The sequence below is a fragment of the Acomys russatus genome, chromosome 10 (genome assembly GCF_903995435.1).
Source record: "Acomys russatus chromosome 10, mAcoRus1.1, whole genome shotgun sequence".
Classification (NCBI taxonomy): Eukaryota; Metazoa; Chordata; class Mammalia; order Rodentia; family Muridae; genus Acomys; species Acomys russatus.
The window spans coordinates 40,555,916-40,576,427 of NC_067146.1; the positions used below are offsets into that span (position 1 = coordinate 40,555,916).

Here is a 20,512-nt window from a genome sequence, read left to right on the forward strand (position 1 = left end):
GCACCACCATGCCCGGCTTACCATCCTTATTTTTAAGGGTGCTTTTATTTTATTTGTTTTTATTTGCATTTAACGGTGTCCTTTTATTTTTCCCTTTTATTGAAAATATTTTTGTTCTCACATAATATATCCGGATTATGGTTTTCCCTCCTCCTGCTCTCAGCTCCCTCCTCCCATCTAGATCCATCCCCTGTCTGTCTCTCATTAGAAAACAGACAGGCTGGGGCTGGAGAGATGGCTCGGTGGTTTGGAGCACTGACTGCTCTTCCAGAGGTTCTGAGTTCAATTCCCAGCAACTACATGTGGCTCACAACCATCTATAATGAGATCTGATGCCCTCTCCTGGCCTTCAGGTGTACATGCAGATAGTTTTCATATATATAAGCATAAATAAATAAAATATTAAGAAAAAAGAAAACAAACAGGCTTTTAAGGGATAATAATAAAAGAAAATACAGTAAGATAAAACAAAAACTAACACATTGGGATAAACCAACATGCTGAAGGAAAAGAGCCCAATAGAATTGACAAGAGACAGAGACTCACTCATTCATATACCCAAGAATCCTATAAAAACATTAAACTGAGAGCAATAAAATATATACATAAGAACCTGGTGCACACCTGTGCAGGCCTTGAGCACGCTGCCTGATCCTGCTGGTTTAGAGGAGCTTGTTTTCTTAGTGCCTCCATCCCTGTTGGCTCTTACACTGTTTCTGCCTTCTTTTATGCAAGGTTCCCTGAGCCCTGAATGGAGGGATGTGATAGTACATCTCATTTAGGACCAAGTGTTCCAAGTTCTCTCTCTGCCTGTATGTGTGGCTGTGGGTCTCTGTATTTGTTCCATCTGCTGCAGGAGGAAGCTTCTCGGATGATGGCAGAGCAAGGCATTGATCTACCCAACCTCATTTTTTACATTTGGATAATTATATCTCTGCATGTGAAAAGACATTCTCCTTGGTGTATCTTATGTCACTATTAATAATTCTCTGAGTACTAATAGTAGTACTCTGACTAATAGGTACATGTAAGCCTCTCTGTATATGTAATATTTTAAATGTGTGTTTACTTTTAATTTTAAATAAAATATAAGTACATTACTTTTCCCCTTTCCTTTCCTGCGGCCAACCCCCTCCATGCCCCTGCTCTTCAAAGTCATAGATTCTTTTGTCTTGTTATTATTGTTACACTTACCCACACAAATATATAAATGTGTAACAGAAATACAACCCATTCAGCCTATTTAGTATTTTGTGTATATGATTATATACAATTAGCATTTTTACGTGGAAACATTTTGGTTTCCTGGAAATACTAATCTTACCCAGGAAAGTTGTTTAATCTTACTATAGAAACATTTGATTTTACACGTTAAATATGTGCTTCTTTATTTAGATTTAGGTATTTGTCTAAGCTCTTCCCTCCCCTAGCAATTATTTCTCTCCAGGTGTTGTGTTATAAATTGATATTTGGAGTCTAATGTCTAAGATATTTGAGTACCAAACTGGATGGTTTATTTAAAAAATAAACTCCTGCCTCTGACATGAACTCTGGTGTCCCCGATTTGATCACTTCCCTTGGTGGGAAGGCCTGGCGGGCACAGAGAGAAGGGGGATGCAGGCTATCTGGATAAGACCTGATATGCTATGGCCAGAGGTCTAGGAGAGGGGAACAGGGTGGAGAGGAAAGGAGGGGGATTGGAAAGATAAGAGCGAGGAGATAACAATTGGGATGTAATCTGAATAAATTATAATAAATTAAAATAAAAAGCTGTAATAAAATAAAATAAAAATAAACTTTCTTGAATATTAAATAATCAAGACTCTTAGAGGAGCGCTCAAGCAAAAACCAACTAGCAGAAATTCTAAAAATTTTAATTCTGTATCCATGACATTTACAATGTTTCTCCCCTTTTCCTAGTAAACCATGTGTGATTTTTAAAGTTAGTCCTACTATCAATACATCCTGTCCTAATCATTTAAAAAAAAATTTTTTTTTGTGCTGCTGGCAATCAGAACTAGGGCCTCATAATATTAGAAAGGGCTCTACCTGCGCTTATTCTATACAGGCTCATTCTTATTATATGTAAACACGAATGGAAAAGCACCTATGAGTTTTACTCAAATGGCTAGTCAGTGTCTCTTTAAAAAGCTAATCTTACTACCAACATATAGACACCTACAGAAATATTCATAATCTTCTTCATCCTCAGTCTTTGCTCATCTCCTTTTTTCCTTCATCTGCACCCTATGCTTTGAGTTTAAGAATCTCGTGTATACTACTGTTTCCATGTGTCTTTTAGGAACATTTCATGCCACCTTGTCTGCCATCTGAAGCATACCAGGAGGCAAAGAAGGCCGGAAGGCTTTTGAGACAGGTGGATTTTTTTGTTGCTGTTGTTTTCTAAGACAGTGTTTCTCTGTGTAGCCCTAGCTGTCCCGAAACTCACTCTGTTGACCAGGCTAGCCTTGAACTCAGAGATCTGCTTGTCTATGCTTCTGGAGTCCTAGGATTAAGGTGAGCACCACCAAAGCCCCGTGGGACAGGCGGCTCTTAATAGGGTCACTTTCTAACCTACAAAAAGAACATCGTGATGGGTGGATCAGGGCCCAGAGGGGTATGCTCAAACTATTGCACTAACCAAGGACAATACAATAGTAAACATCGAACCCCTATTCTGATCTATCCAATGGTCAGGACATCCTCCACAGTTATGTGGAGAGCGGGGACTCACTCTGACATGAACTCTGGTGCCCCATATTTGATCACCTCCTCTGGATGGGGAGGCCTGAGGGCACTCAAAGAAAGAATAAGCAGACTACCAAGATGAGACTTGATAGCCTATGACCATACAGTGGGGGAGGAGATCCCCCTCGGTCATAGACCCAGGGGAGGGGAATAGGGTGAAAGCGGGAGGTAGGGAAGAATGGGAGGGTACAAGTGATGTGATAAAAATTGAGTTGTAATCTGAATAAACTAATAAAATTTTAAAAAGTAAGATCACTTTCTAACTATGTGACATTGAGCAAATATTTTGACTTCCTCTGAGCTGCTTCTGTAAGGTGACAGTGATGCTAATATCTCCCTGACAGCACTGCTGAGAGTCACACAGCATACCCTGCATATGCAACAAGTAACCCAGAATTGTTCACGTTAAGTACTATGTAAGTGTTAACTATCACCACTGTATTCCTGTTACCATACACAATTAAGGGAAGTAAGTTCTTACACCACAAAGCAAAGTAGGAATGGGATACAAAGTTCAGTCTTCTTTATTACTTCCTTAGAATCTAAAGAAGTTTTAAATTTTACCTTCTAATGAACCTTTTTTTCTATATCAACCTATGTCCTCAAAATGTTTCTAATCTCAGCCAACTTTCTTTGCCTCTGAGTGTTTAAGATTATTCTAGTAATTCAACAGGCACAGGTGCCAGATTCTCTCAAATTTCTCTTTGCTCTTCCATCTCCCTAACAGGGAAGTATGGTAAACAGACGTTAGACAAGTGGGCAAAGAACGGCAATACTGGATTCGGTCACCTAAAGGGGGAATTCAGATGGGTGACCACAGAGAAAGAGGAAACATAGATGGCTGTACTCAAGTAGCATTTCCTTTGTAAGGAAATATTCAAGAGTCTCACAATTTTGCATAGGACCTAGCTTGCTTGCTTTTTCATTTTGTTTTGTTTTTTTAGTTTTTCGAGACAGGGTTTCTCTGTGTAGCCTTGGCTGTCCTGGACTCTTTGTAGAACAGGCTGGCCTCGAACTCACAGAGATCCGCCTGCCTCTGCCTGCGGAGTGTTGGGATTAAAGGTGTGCACCACCACCGCCCGGCTCCTAGGTTGCTTTTTAATAATGCAGTTACAAACCTTCTTATAAGCTCATGAGTTTCACATGGCTGAGGAAAATAATAAAAGTAACCTGGAAGCTTTGAAGACCAGAGGAGGCGAGAGTGCCATGTGGGAAGAGAAACAACAACGTAGAAAACCCAGCGCTGACACTAAGCACTAAGCACTGACACACTGAATATGCTGCAAGAACTACAATGACTTGCCTTTAAAAAAAAAAAAAAAAAAAAGGTTTCCTGTACAATAAACTGAGAACCAATTCATGGAGCGGCATGTTATCATGACTCAAATTGACTCAAATGACCTTAAATAAACCAGTGTCATCTTTATAATATTTTAACCAACTCAGCAAACTAGATAGCAGCACCCACCTTCTTCCTAAAGTGAGGCTCTTAGTTGAAGAAAAGAAACTCTTTGCATGCAGAAGCATCCCTTGCTAGAGCCCCAAAGAGCTTAGGGATCTCTTTAGACACCCTCACATTTTATCTAAAGGTTTTCTAAAACTAGAAAAATAGTCAAATGTAAATATAAGAAACATGTCCAATTTGTTATTTCATATATTTTTAAATATTATACATGGATCAACTCTTAATGGAAGTCTGTATCTAGCATTCATGAAATTATCACTCACATGATAACCAGTCTTATGATATTTTTATTATTTTTTTAAATGACCAGACTAATATATATGTTAAAATTTTTATTCTGAAGAAAAGAAATGCTGTCATTAATAAGAGTTATCTTTTTAAAGTTCTTGATGAGTGTAAATATCTGCTTCCAATTATGAGTAGAAACATAAAATATCTGAAGAATACATATAACATAAAATTAATCAATTTTATTTTCTAAAACAAAATAATTAAGTAACCAGTTTCATTAAGAAGCTGAAAATGAAATTGCTGGTAATAGGCATTTTTTAATCTACTAATTTTGCTGCCTATCCAAACAGAGTGCCAAGATTGTGTTTTCCTGTCAGCAGCATTGACAGCATAACGTTTCAATACTGGTTACCTCGGATCATGACATAGGCCTGTAATCCCAGGATTCTGGAAGTTGAGGCAACAGAGTCCGAGCCCAGCCTGGGCTGCAGTGACAGTTCAGAGCTAGCCTGGGCTGCACAACGAGGTCCTGTATGTTCATTTCTTTGTTGACAGACTGACTTAGAATGTTGTGAAACTGGAGGCCACATAAATGTCAGTACTAAAGAAATAAAACTTGGACTGGGTGTTTATGAAATGCCTTTAATTCCAGCACTCGAGAGGCAGAGGTAGGTAAATCTCTGTAAATTTGAGGCCAGCCTGGTCTATAAAGAGAGTTCCAGGACAGCCAGGTCTACACAGAGAACTGTGTCTTAAAAATAAAAATTAAAAATAAAAAAAACACAAGACAAAAAGAAACAAAACATAATTTTTTCTGTGGTGATTATAGCTATACATACAGGTCATAAGACAAAAGTAACTGCTTAGAATGATTACTTGTGGAAATCCATAGTGAGAAAATGAACAAAACTTGCTTTTTATATTTTATTACTTGTCTGACTCTAATCTTTATAAAACAATCATTTTCTAGTTAAATATATTTTTTAAAGATTAAATTATATTGTATAGGTTCAACATTCATTTGCATATAGTAGGAAATGAATAAGATATTTTCAGTGATTAAATAAAGCTATTCATTCCAACATGGAGAAAAAAAACCCTAAGACGTCTACTCCCAGTAGAGTTTAATAGATGGCAAAGCAGTTATTGTTGACAGAACTCATGTATGTTTTGTTAAGTGACTAGAAAATTCTTGCAGTTTCTCTGACCCTACAGTTTGCATACCATCAAGTATTATTATATAGCACTTAAGATGTTCAGAAACAATAATTTGACTGTTATCGCTGTGAGTTCTAATGAATATAACAGCACAGTATGTACAACTAATAAAACCAGGATTAAAGAAAGGAAACAATAGAATACACATGATCAAATGGGGGGTAAAAGAAATATATTCATGTCAATTAGTTTAAAACAAGGTTTTAATTTTAAAACTTAGTGTAAGACATGTGCATCCTCTGGGTTTAAAGAAACAAAACTGAAAGTTTAGCACAACCCACGCAGTGTACCAGGAAAGGTTACTTAGACGATACAGCCCTCTCCAGCAAGACAGCTCCATGTTCTTGTGCAGCTCAGTGGCAGGACACATCACCAGCAAATTGGAGATGAACCAGTCATCTGAGCCCTTAGGAAATCTCTTTTAAAAAAAATAATTATTCAAAACAGCAACACATAGATATTTAAGAGACCTACCATTAAGTGATTAATTCTACACTGATTAGTCCAAACCAGAAGGTACATATAATCTTGAAGAAATAAGCACTTTGTGAGTCTTCACAGTAAGACAGCGAGTGCTCCCTTGTGCCTGTACCAGCATCACTCTTTCCTAAGGCAACAAACGAACAGGCTCTAAAAGGAGCAAGAGCCTGAATGAATTTGCTCACTTTTCAGCTCAGAATTTGTAGAATTGATCAAGAAAGGTTATGTTTGAACTGTTTGGCTCAAAAAATTTTAACTTTAAAAAGAAATACTCATCTTGAGGTTTAAAATTTCTTCAAATTATAAGCAAATACACGTTGAAATAGCACTGTCCCATTTCTGCCTCAACATGTTACAGCTAAGTGTTTGTTCCTAAACATTGACAATGGCATTCTAGTGTCAAACAACACATCCATCAGTTAACAACAACACTAGGTAAACTCCTACTCTACGGAATAGACATTTATTTGCTATTACTTCCAATTAAAAAAAATCCTTTCAGATGACTTAAAATAATCCTTTTAGTTTCTGAGATTATGATACAGTCACATCATTCCCCCATTACCTTTCCTCCCTCCAAACCCTGCCATGTCCCCACCTTCTTTGCTGTCTTTCAAATTAACCTGCTCAGTCTATATAGTTTAACAATCACTTGGCAAAGTATCTTAAATCTTGGCCAACTTGTTTAGCTTAGCTCTCTGGGAAAACTCCAAGGCCAAATTTCTTAAATCATATTCCAACCAAATGACATTTCCTTCTCTGATAAGCAAACATTGAAATCCCCCATAGAACACTGTCTGACACCTTACCAAATAACTAGATCCTTTATTAAAGCACGCAACAAGCAAACACAGTAATATTTCATGAAAAAAATCAAAGGAAGATTTATACAGTGGCATCACATGTATCTTACCTCGGATATGACAGTTTACAAATACTACAATTGGAAACATACCCGAGAGACTTCACAGCTACATCAAACCACAGCTATAAAAATGTTCTAACATTAAAATGGAAATCAGAATAGAATGCTTCTCCTCACAAATGATAAGGTAAATTATTAATGTTAAAGCCATTCTTATCTCTATCCTAAAAGATTTGCTATGTTGTTTATTATTTGTAGACCCAAATACATACTAAAGTAATAATAATGATCATAAAATATCGCTAAAGGAAAATAATCTATAACTTAACTAGGCTTATGCCAAAGCTTAATCAATCTATCAGATAAAATGATGAAACTTTCTGATTTATTACAACACTCAATTTATGATACTGTTAGTAGACTAGTTATTATTCTCATACTATGGTTACTATTTTTACTTTACTACAAGAGGTCATGGGGAGATGTTCGGTTTAAAACACATATTTACAAGCCATGCAGTAGTGATACACACCTTTAGTCCCAACACTTGGGAGGCAGAAATAGGCAGATCTCTGTGAGTTTGAGGCCAGTCTGTTCTACAAACTGAGTTCTAGGACAGCCAAATTATACAGAGAAACCCTGTCTCGAAAACAAAATAAGATACATACTTACTTGCTGGATGTGGTGGCACACGCCTGTAATCGCAGCAGTAGGAAGACAGAGGCAGGTGGCTCTCTGTGAGTTTGAGGCCAGCCTGGTCTACAAAGCGAGCCCAGGACAGCCAAGGGTACACAGAGAAACCCTGTCTCAAAAAAAAAAAAATCACTGGATTCCATGTTATGTGTAGACATGTTTCAACAATGTTTTCTTTTATGGATGGAAGGAGAGGTTCAGAGACTGCCACAACCAAGCACTTACTTATTTTTCCTAGCTTCATGGGTCTGAGTGATGGAGGAGAAGCAGCTAGTTGGTTTTGCTGTCGGTTTTGAATGCTCACTCACAGCCCCAGAAAGAAGGGGTAGAGGAGTATAAGGAAACAATCTACCTAGGGCTTCCTCCCATAACATTTAAATCCTCAGAAAACCTGCTTTCCTTCTGTAAATAGCGAAAATAGATGTGTAGATCCCTGGAGGGTTTGATGAAGGCATCTCTTTTAGGACTGATTATTCCAGAGTCTCTCACTCTCGGCATACTGTCCAGGTGTGGGTCTCTGCGTTCACTCCTATCTACTTAAAAAAAGAAGTTTTTCTGATGAGGGTGGAGCAAGGATCTACAGATCCAGCAGTACTTCATTAAGAGTCATTTTTACTGGTATGTTCATTTGGCAGAATGATAGTATTAGCTTTCTCTTAGGGTTATACCCTATCTAGGCTCAGGTTCTTGACCACTTTAGCAAAGGAAGTCCATCTCGTGGAGTAAGCCTTAAATCCAAACAGGGGTTGGTTACTTCCATAACATCTGTGCCACTATTTTACCAGTATTATTTTTCAAGCAGTTTCATGTTTCAGGTCATATGGCTTATATTTGGGTTCTCTTGATGATTACCTTTCTACTGTCATTGTGTAAAGTATACAGTCTATCTTCCAGCACTATGAATATTAGTAGGGATGAAGCTCCTCGTTAGATGCAACTGGACTTCTCTGTGTTTGATTACATACATAGTTGTATTTTATAGTACAATTGTTTGACTTCTATCTGCCAAGAAATTTTCATGATAGAAACCAGATGATTTAGACAAATAAGTATATGTGCCATATGTCTTAAAGACATTACCTGATGTACAAGTATACTTAAATCAAGGCTTTCACAGGACACCTCAAATATAACTAAAATGATACCTTTATCTATTTTATTAAATCCCTGTTTAATTTTCTTCAAACACTACATTACAGCGTCAATTATTTACTCACATAGATATTGTTCCTGTTTTTCTCTTAACTATATTAAAATTTAATGACATTAAAAAATACAATATATATTCTATTTCCCCTTCCTTTGGTGATCTTCTCCTTCCATAGGTTCATTACTAGGTACCTGGTTTGTGGTCAGATTCTTGCACACATATGGGAAGCTTAAAAGTTAACACCTACATGTTAGAGGAAACATACAGTATTTGTCATTTGGGTCTGTATTTGCTCAATCAGCATAATTATTTTCTAGATTCATCCACTTACCTGAGATTTCATAATTTCATTTTCCATTGTATTAAATAAACCCCATTTTCATTATCTGTCCATCAGTTGATGGACATTTAGGCTGTTTCCAATTTCCAGCTATTATAAATAGTTCAGCAATGACCATAGATTAGTAAATAACTCTGTAAAAGTGGATAGAGACCTTTGGTATGTGCCAAGGAATGGTATAGTTGTATCTTGAGGTAGATCAATTCACACTTTTGGAGGTGCTGCTGCACTGATTTTCATTGTGGCTTTATAAGTTTGCATTCCCAGCCACAAGGGCTAACTGTTTCCCATTCCCCATGTTTCTCCAGAATATACTGTCATTTGTTTTATTGATCTTGGCAATTATGACTGTTGTATGATGAGATTTCAAAGTAGTTTTAATTTTCATTTCCATGATGACTAATGATGTTGAACATTTCTTTAACTATTCCCCTTCCATTTGTGTTTTGTCTTTTGAGAACTCTGCTTAGTTCTGTAGTCCATTTTTAATTTGAATAATCTCTTTTCTTGATGTTCAGGCTCTCTAAATCTTTATATATGTTAGATACAAACCACACATCAGATATATGATTGATAGTGACCTTATCATATTCTCTAGGCTGTTACTTTGCTCTCATGATGGTGTCCTTTGACACACACAAAAAAATCACTTCAGCTTCATGGAGTCCCATTTATTGATTGTTGACCTTAGTGCCTATGCTATCAGTGTCATGCTAACAAAGCCCTTTTCTGTATCAACGAGTTTAAGACTATTCTCCACTTTTTCTTCTATCACATTCAGAATATCTTGTCTTATGTTGATGTCCATTTGGAGTTTTGTTCACTGTGATAAATGTGCATATATCTGGATTCTTCTACATGCCATCATCAGCTGACCAGCACCATTTGTTGAAGTTGCTGGCTTTTCACCAGTGTGTATTTTTGGCTTGTCAAAAATCAGGTTGTCCTCAGGTTGTCTGGACTTACATCTTGATCTTCAATTCAATTCCACTGGTCAACATGTCTGTCTGTATGCCAATATTGTGCTATTTTATTACTATAGCTCTGTAGTTCAAGCTGAAATCAGGGAGATCATTACACCTTCTGGTGTCTTCTTCAATTCCTTTCTTCAGCGTGTTTAAGATTTTACTATGCAAATCTTATACTTGATTGGTTAGAGTTATTCCAAGCTTCTTGTTGTTCTTGCTACTGTGAATGGCAAAAATTTCCCTGACTTCTTTCTCAATATATATGCCACAAATGTGTGCATGTGTGCATGCGTGTGTGTGTGTGTGTGTGTGTGTGTGTGTATGATACTTATTTTTGTATCTTGCTACTTTGTTGAAAGTGTTTATCAACTGTAGAAGCTTCCAGGTAAAGTTTTTAAGATCTTTTATGTATAAAACCAAATCAACTGCAAATAAAGATACTGTGACTTCTTCATTTCCTATTTGTATCCCTTTTATCTTTTTCAGTTGTCTTACTGCTTTAGCTAAGGCTTACAGTATTATATTGGATATGTATGAATAGAATGGACATGCTAATTTCAGTGGAAATGCTTTGAATTTCTCTCTGCTTAAGTTGATGCTTGCTGTGGGCTTGCTCTAAACCGCATTTATTATTTTGAGGTCTGTCCATTGTACTCCTATTTTTTCCAGGATTTTTACCATAAAGGGATGCTGGATTTTGCCAAAGGCCTTTTCTATCTCTAATGAGATGATCATGTATGTTTTGTCTTTCAGTCTGCTTATATGGTAGATTACATTGGCTGATTCTTATATGTTGAACCATTCCTGAATCTCTGGGGTGAAGCCAACTTGATCGCTGTTGATGATCTTTTTGATGACTTCTTGAATTTGATTTGCAATATTTTATTAATTTCTGTATGTTGTGGGGAGATTTCTCTTCTGGTCCTGTCTATTTTGGGCTCTGTATGTTTCCTGTACCCTGACAGGCATTTTGTTTTGTTTTTAAAGACTGGGTTTATCTGTGTAGCCTTGGCTGTCCTAGAACTCACTCTCCTGAAGAGGTTGGCTTTGAACTCACAGAGATTCACCTGCCTCTGCCTCCTGTGTCTTGGGAGTAAAAGTGTGTTCTACTCGGTAAGCATCTTTAGAATGGGGTAATTTTTTATTTTATTTTATTTTTTAGAATGGGGTAATTTTATCGTATGATTTTGTTATAAGTATGTGCTTTTGACCTGGATCCAGTGATTATGGTTAAAAATCAAAAGGCTACAAATAAATAAATATAAACATGGAGTACAACTGGAGACCATCATTTAATGATAAAGCCCCCTAAATTGTATTGTATGGTAGAGTACATGTATATTTTGAATTCTGTGATTTGTTAGGGGTTTTAAAATTTGCATTTCTATAAAATAAACTTAAAATTTTTCTCCAGGGTTTTAAAATTAAAACCATTAAAAGCAAACAAACTTCTCTTTAAATATGTAAATTTCAAATTCATAGATTAAACTGACTTCTTAATCTAGATGCAAATATAAATATTTGAGATAAGGTTTTTACTTTTCACCCCCCCACACACACACTTAGTACTACAGCAATCACATGATCTAAATAAAAACAAGTGCTTAATACACGGGGGCTCTGTTTCAGAATTTTAAACTTTAAGTGCTATGTAAATTTAATCCTCCAACAAATAAAAAGTTAAATATAAACAATAACAATGAAATGAAATATCATAAAATAGTAATCACATTCATTATTGTTGGTAAAAGCCTTTTTAGTAGCCAATTTAAGAACATTAAAATTCATATTTTATAAACACTGTTTTAAATAACCACATCCAATAATTTATTAGCTACTGTTATTATAAAATAACTTTAAAGAAATTAAAGTATTACATAAAAATAAACTTCACTAACACACAGTATGTCCATGGAAAAGAACTCTTAGAAGAGATCAACTGTTGATAGTTCATACAATAAACATTATATACTGGTCAAAAATAAAAGGGAAATAATACTCAGAAGAATAGACAATATGCAAAAACAAAAACTTATACATGGATACTTCTAAGAGCATTATTTATAAGAACAAAAAACATATAAGTAATGGAAATATCTATTAACTAATGAGTGGCTACATTAAAAGGAGTACGTCCGAATAATGTACTATCACTCAATCACAAAAAAGAATAAAGTCATTATACACAATAACATGGATTGAAAACATTACACTAAAGTCAAAGAAATTATACACAAAACCAAATACAAAGGACACATATTTTATGAAATGTGTAGATTAAATAAACACATTGATACAGAACATAATTTAATGGTTTCCAGGGACTGAGTGAAGGTGGGGAAAGTCAGATGACAAATTAATGGGTAGAAGCTGTTTTTAGAACTGATAAAAATATGCTGGAGGTAGGTATCAGTGACAGTTGCATAACTGCAAAAATTCTGAAATCCAGTGAAAAGTATACTTTAGTTAAAACAGTCCATTTTATGTCATGAGTACATATGGTGATATATATAATGTTGTCATTTGCAGTCACATTTTATAATTCTGGACATTTCCATTAGTATTACAACTTTGAATATTTGAATAGTGTACCCTTTTTGTGAATGGTGGGAAGACAAAAGTGTAATGAAGAGATGAGTACCCCAAAAGATGAAGGTATATATAGGAAAAGGCTAAGAACCATGACAGCTTTTGCCCTTTTCCCCTTCTAACTTTTCCTTCTTCCCCTTTTAGCAGAAATGAGGGGAAACTCAGGCAGTCCATGTTAGTAACAGAGTAACATTTCATCGAGAAGAGTCTATTCAAAAAGCATCAGAAAAACAAGAAATGATGAGGGCTCTGAACTGAAGAATAAAGAAAGCACAGGAACAGAATGGAGATTAAAAATAATACGGGAAAAGCACAGAAACTTAGTGATTCTTATTTTTCTAGTTAACTAACCCTTTTCTCTATTGCTGACTTAGAAACTAAGGGTTTCTATTTTTAGAACCTACGGTTACACAACTAGAACTTAGATTTACTAGGACATATGAATAGTTACTTTATTTTCTGTAAGATAGAAGACATTAAATCAAATTTGCCATTAAACATAAAACCCTATGCTTCAGAAATTAGTTAAATGATGATTTTTAATTAAATATCTGTTGAGGCTTTCTTATATTTCCAAGCACATAACTTAAAAGGGTTTCTCCGAGTGGCCTTGTCCGTTGTCTAAACACCAAATCCTGGCAATTGGAGTAGTTTCTTATCGCTGGCATCATGTTTTGGCTTGAGTCTAGGGGTTCTTATTGGATGGCTTGTGTTCATGTTACTACAGAAACAATGCAAGTCTCATTTTATGTGCAAACCAGGAATCAAAAGTTGGAAAGCCTTCAGAAATGAACAAAGAAAACGCAAAAGTCAGATGGACAGGTTTATCTTTACCTATTGTTTCCAACAGTGTTTATATTCACTTCAAAAGGCGGCCTCATAGGGAGGTGACTATTTCCCATCTAAGTCAGGAAGTACTTTGAGGTTGAGGCCAAAGCTTAGGTATCAGAACAGTTCAGCTGAATTACAGAAATTATGCAGTGTCAAATCACAGCACTTTTAGCTCTTTTTAAGTGTCTGAATTCAAACACAAATGGGAAAAGGGGAGAGTGGAGATTATTGCTTCTGTATAAAGGTTCAATTTTCCAATAAATTTCCACTGAATATCCACCACCTCACTGTAACATATTTGGAACATATCAATACAGAGACAAAGCTATTAGCCCTGAAAAAAGGGCAATACATAATAACGAGTAAATCATACAATGTATTAGATAGGCTTAAAAAAAATGATGCAGAGAAAAAAATGGGATGGTAAGAGATCGAGAGGTGATTCGTACTTTTAAATATCGTGAATGGAGTAGGCCTCACTGAATAGTTTCCCAGTAAACTGTGGAGCTGACTAGTCACACACTAGGAGACGTGGGCCCTATACAGGGACAGCCAGGCAACGATATCTATGATGAAATATACCTGGTACAGTCGGACACATGGAGAGGTTAAAGATAGTTTCTATGATCTTTAATAAACTCAACTATGACATCACCCAGTTGAATTTTAGAAGACTACTTCTGACCAATTCACTGCTACACTTTTTTGGTTGTTGTTATTTGTTTTATCTTTATCAACTCATTAAAAAGCAAAGCCACAGGCCAGGCTGTGATGGGGCACGCCTTTAAGCCCAGCACGTGGGAGCCAGAAGCAGGTGGATCTCTATGAGTTCAAGGCCAACCTGGGGCGTTTTAAAAATTAAACTGCATTTTCCTGTAAGCCACTGTTGCATCTCTTTCCCATGTGACACTTTCCCCAAACCAGGCAGATTATTAATGCCTTTGCGTTACATCACAATTAGTAATACTTTTATAGCAACATGACTCAACTGTACAACACTGCTAAACCTTCTTTATACCCTTCAAATCCAGATGTCAAGAAATAGAAGGTATTATTAATCCTTGTAATCTCAACCACACCTAGATGGCTTGCTGAACAACGAAAATAAATGGAATAAAAAAGAACAGTAGATGACTCTGTGAACAATATTGGCAGAGGGTTTAAAATGGAAAGAAAAACCAGAAAGCACATACACAGTAACCAAGTGAAGGTATCTTCTCCAGAGAAGGCGATGGCTCATTTCCAAAGTAGAGGAAACAAGTAACATTTAGCCAAGAAAAACCTAGAGCAGTAACAGCAAATGACGGTCCTTGGGGCCTACTCTACTGCACTGTGACAAACTACCTGTCTTCTAAAGTAACTGGAGATAAAAAAGCTCTAATATCACATATTGTAATGAAAGCCCAGGATCCTCCCTATGAGGGAATTATAAACTTAATTTTAATAAATTCACCAATCCCAGACACTTGTATCAAAGTTTGAAAACAGAGGAGACACATACTAGAAATAAAAGACACAAACCAACTCCACCCCTGCAAAGCCCTCCAGCATGCTGAAGCTATGCAGGAGCCCTGCCCACCTGTAGCCCTAGTTATCACTGATCTAACCTGGACAGTACAGTTTAGCCTCTCCCAAAATGTCATATAAATGGATCAAATACTACCTAAGTTTTCATAATTTTGTTTTCACATATTTATCATAATTCATTTGACATTCATGCATGTTGTAAATAGAAATATATTTTCTGTTACTGAGGGTTTTTTTCCCATTGTATATGATAGCTAGCTATTTATTATGTGGAAGATAGCTAAGTTGCTTCTCGGTTTTGACAAGCATAAATAAAGTTGCTTTAAATAGATTTTTGTATAAACACAGGCTTTCATGTCTCTTGAGTAAAGGCCCTGGATTTCTGGGAAGCAAAAATTTATTTATCTTTATAAAAAAATTCATGAATTTTCTTAAAGAGGTTATATAGTATTTTATATAAGCAATAGTACATGACAGTTCTAGCTTCTCTTCATCTATCTCTCAGAATTTGGTAAGTGTACAGAGGAAGCCTGCCATGGTTTTGTTAGGTGGAAGTCAGACGTGAAAGCAGAGCTGGGAGAGGGATTCCTACAATCAACTTAAATTCTGTCCCCTGCTGGTGGACCCTGCGAATCTATTATAAAACTCTGACCCCAGTGCTCACTGTAAAAACCTCAGTTTTCCAAATAAAAAAAGGTCAGTTTTAGGATCAGCCCTGAGACCTTGAACCATCTCTAAGAGGAGTTAGATATGAGACAACCGAGAAAACAACAGCACTATCTTGCCACTGTGCCTTGTAACTGTCAGACTGCTCCTCTGTGGTTGAACATCCTTGGGACAGCAAAACAGTGTTCTTCTATATAAAAATCCCAAGGTGCCACGGCCCTTTCCCACATGTGCTCTCATGAAGAGTCTGTGGCCTTGAAAGATGTGATAGTCACTAGAATATCCCTTAAGTTGTGATTTCAGCACCTTTCTTGTGTACTTTTCTATAGGGCCAAAAGAATAAATGCCCTAAAAGGGAGGCATAGTCTGTCACATCCACATAGATATGCTGCTCACTTTAAAAATATTCATAAAAATTTCATTAAAGTCTACAATGCGGAACTTAGTGACCTGCTACTTCACTGTGTCACGACCTATTTCATTTTCTCTTTAGAGTGCTTGCTTTCCCAAACAGACTTCTGCCTGTGCCTCCTGAGACACCTTCAGAACAAAACTTTTATTTTATATTTTTTTGAAACAAGTTCTCTCTGTGTAGCCCTGGCTGTCCTGAACTCATTATGTAGACCAGGCTGGCCTTGAACTCACAGAGATCCACCTGCCTCTTCCTCCCAAGTACTGATATTAAAGGCATGTGCCCCCAGTGCTCAGCTCCTCAGAACAATTTTATTTCTCTAATAACGATTTTGACAGCATCTTTTCACATGTTTACATGCTGTTTGTCTCCTCCCTCCTCTCTCCCAGTGTGTGTGTGTGTGTGTGTGTATGTGTGTGTGTGTGTGTATGAGCTGCTCAACTTTTTGTGTATTTTTTGGTGATCTTATTATGTCATTTTCACACAAGCAGGTACAGTTTTGTTTATTTTTATCTAGTTTATTTATATTTTCATTTCATAAATTAATTTTGTTGTATTCATTGTACATTACTGACAACTTTATCCAAGTCTTTGGATATTCTGAATATAAACCCTTCTTCAAATATGTAAAGTGTACACATGTCCCTTGGTCTGTGGCTTTTCTTATTGTCTTAACTTTGCCTTTTCAGAGACAAAATGGCTTACTTGGGTTTTTGCAGTTGCTGTTGTTGTTATTTACAATGTATTTTTTTACCACTGTTGCAGTTTTGCTATACTGAACATTATGCTGATTTTGTTTGAGTTTTAAACTTGTTCATTTTCCCTTATTTGAGATAGGCGGATAGTTAGATAGATGATGCATAGAGGAACGAATGGACAGATGGATGGTAGATAAATTGATGGATAGTGTTAGCTATGGATGTAAACTCTTTTTTTTCTCTATGTAACTGTACTTTGCTGAGGCACAACACATGTCTATTGGTTGTATAAAAATATGATTATCACACAAGTAACAATTCCATCAATATTTCAAAATACATCTATATTATTCATTTTCATAAAACATATTTTGTCAGCATTAAAAAGTATAGAAGAGAATTAACAATCAAAGGGCACTTGAAAGTTCTTGTAAACTATCAAGGCAAATTACTTTTGCAAACTTAAAACTATACCATTAAGACCATTTTTTTTAAAGTAAAAACTAAAGCAAAGCCATCTAGTAAGTTGCCTCTAGTGTTTTACAGAATAGAAATATAATCAGTAGGAAAATAACTGAGATTCTGCATTTATCCCCAAGAAACTTCATCTCGCTCAAATTTACTCAGAGACATAAAACATAAAAGACATAGTTGTTAGGAAAGCCTTGGAGCTATACTTTGAGTTTAATTTGGATTTGAACCCAATATGTGGTGTGGGAAATTTAAAACACTAGTAGAATCTTGTTTTGAATAACGTAAGGCTTAGGCTATCTGAATCACTTTACACAGTCCAACACTAAATTCCAGGAGGAACAGTGACAGATCAGTGATGCGCATGAAAACAATACTGTTTCGTTCCAGAAGACTGAAGGGACCAAACACAGCTATCTACCTGGGAGTGAGAAGACGAGCGCCTGAGAGAAAACATGTTATAATAGTAAGCTTGTAAGAGTTTGTTAAGCTCACATTTGAACACTTAGTAGAAAAATGTCAAAGCACAACGCGGTATGTTGGTTTGGCATGTGTAAGAATTTTCTTTTTAATTTTTAAAATTCTATTTCATTTGTGTGTATGTGTGTATGTTAGTGTATGTGTGGGTTGTGTGTTGTGTGTCACAGCACATGTGCAGAATTCAGAGGCTAACCTATAGAAGACGTTTTTTTTCCCTTCTACTATGTAGGCCACTAGAATCAGAGGAGTAGTCGTGGTTGGTTGAAACACCTCTGCCTCCTGGGCCATCTTACTGGCCTCACATACATAAGAATTTTCTACTACTTGAACTGTCCAAAAATGTGATGAACTGCCTTACAGGTTCCCAGAGATCAGATGTGTTCAAAGTGCTGTAAGTCCCCAATTAGAAATATGACTCTGTGTGGGCTAGGCATGGCAGTGCACACCTTTAAATTCCAGCACATGGGAGGCAGAAGGAGATTGATTTCTATGAGCTGGAAGTCCGGCTTGGTCAATAAAGGAAGTTCTAGGGCAGCAGGGCTACAGAGTTCCTGTCAAAAGGAAGGAAGGAAAGAAGGAGAGAGGAATGAAGGAAGGAAAGAAAGGAGGGAAGGAAAAAAAGGAAGAAAGGAAGGAAGGAAAAAAGGAAGAAAGAAAGAAAGGAAGGAAGGAAGGAAAGTTAAGACAAGAAAGTACTAAGTGTGCTTTGTCACTAGACTAGAACAGATTCCTTCTTCTCAACCTCCGGTCTCGTGTCCTGACTGCAGCAGCACACAGAAACACATGGTGAGAATGCAATAATTGCTGAGAAGGCTGAAAGCTTAACGTCAGCAGAACACTTAGGTGTGTAGCTTCTGCGGTATCTTGAATAGACAACATAAAGTCAGATGAAGAAGTGTCGTACTATACAATACAGCTCAGGCTGGCCTCACCCTCACAGTGCTCTGGCCTCAGCCTCTAAAGGATTACGGGCCCTGGGATTACAGACGGGAGCTATTGTGTTCGATTTATACTTTAAAATTACTAAAGTTTGAATGGTACTGAACTGAAGAAACAACTCAGATCTTACTATTTTTAATATTCTCTGAGGAATTCTTCCTTCCCAACTATATATATTCTAGAAAAAGTAAGACCATCACTTGATTAAATAAATGATTAGTGCAAATAAGATTCATGTCAGATTTTTTAAAGCCACCTTTTCTCCAATTATGAATCTTTTAAAATGAATTAGAAGTAGACAATTTGGTCAGCTCTTCACCTTACCTGTGGCAGCACAGGGAAAATTTTAATGTATTAGCCAAATGCTCTTTATTTTAAAAAGTAGTAGTAGTTTAATAAAAGTAAATCTTATAAGATGCTTTTAATTTGTACTTATATAAAACATTGAGTACTTCAGTTAAAACTAAATTTTAACTTACTATTTATAATGTACAATAAAATATATAACCCCTCAAAATACAAAATAAATGTATTATATTCTTAGGAATAGGAAAATATGAAATTCCTAGGCTCTTGAGGCTTTCAAATATTTCTTCTCAAAAATCATTTTGTGATCCATATCTATGGATCCACAGCAACCACATAGGTCATTTATAGTAACACCTTTAAAAGCATGCTTTGAATTACTGATAGTCAACTTAACCCTGAAATATCTCATATGTCCACAGGATTTCTGTTCTGGTTGTTTTGTGGCACTGGAAAATGCTCCATGGGCCATGCACCTGTCACCCTTCCACTGAACAATTCCTCAACTTTATGTTAGCTTCCTTACGTATGGCACCCAAACTTATATGGGTATATCAACAGTATTTCTCAGAAATAGCAAGACCCAATCTGATTATCTAGAGTCAGTTCTGAATATTCATTATCTGTACTTTGCTGAGGCACAACACATGTCTACTGGTTGTATAAAAATATGATTATCGCACAAGTAACAATTCCAACAATATTTCAAAATACATCTATATTATTCATTTTCATAAAACATATTTTGTCAGCATTAAAAAGTATAGAAGAGAATTAACAATCAAAGTGCACTTGAAAGTTCTTGTAAACTATCAAGGCAAATTACTTTTGCAAACTTAAAACTATACCATTAAGACCATTTTTTTTTTAAAGTGAAAACTAAAGCAAAGCCATCTAGTAACCAAGTGTTCTTTTGAAGACCAGATAATGGAATTGAGGTAATAGACCTGTTAATTCTTGTTATTGAGACTTATGTTATACAATTCTTGGTTTTCATTAATTATACTTTAGATACTATCTGTTTTTGAGACAGGGTCTCCTTATGGAGGCTTCAATGTCCTGGAATTCACTATGTAGACCAGGCTGGCTTTGACCTCATAGAGATCCACCTGCCTCTGCTTTAACTTTTAACTTTTAATTTTAAAAAATGTGAATTCAGAGACAATGTTTCCAATAAACTCTTTAAAAATGACTTATACCTCACAATTCCACCCATCTATGTTTTGATCATATCCCACTCTCTTTTATTCCTTTCCACTGAATCCTTTCTCCTACTTTCCTGTTTTGGGGTTTTGCTTTGTTTTGTGAGTGACAAATACACTGCATTTAATCAGGGTTGCTTGAATACACATGGGTGGGGGTCTACTTGAGCAAGGGCAGTTACCAGTAACTACTCTGCTGCCTTTCAAGTTTTAAAAGAATAACAGTTATAAGT

General features: G+C 36.2%; 1 protein-coding gene across 2 annotated transcripts in view; it reads right to left on the reverse strand.

The window, feature by feature from the left end:
* Rundc3b (RUN domain containing 3B) overlaps positions 1–20,512 on the reverse strand; it is a 135,483-nt gene that overhangs the window by 93,624 nt on the left and 21,347 nt on the right. The gene's annotated exons all lie outside the window — the stretch shown is intronic.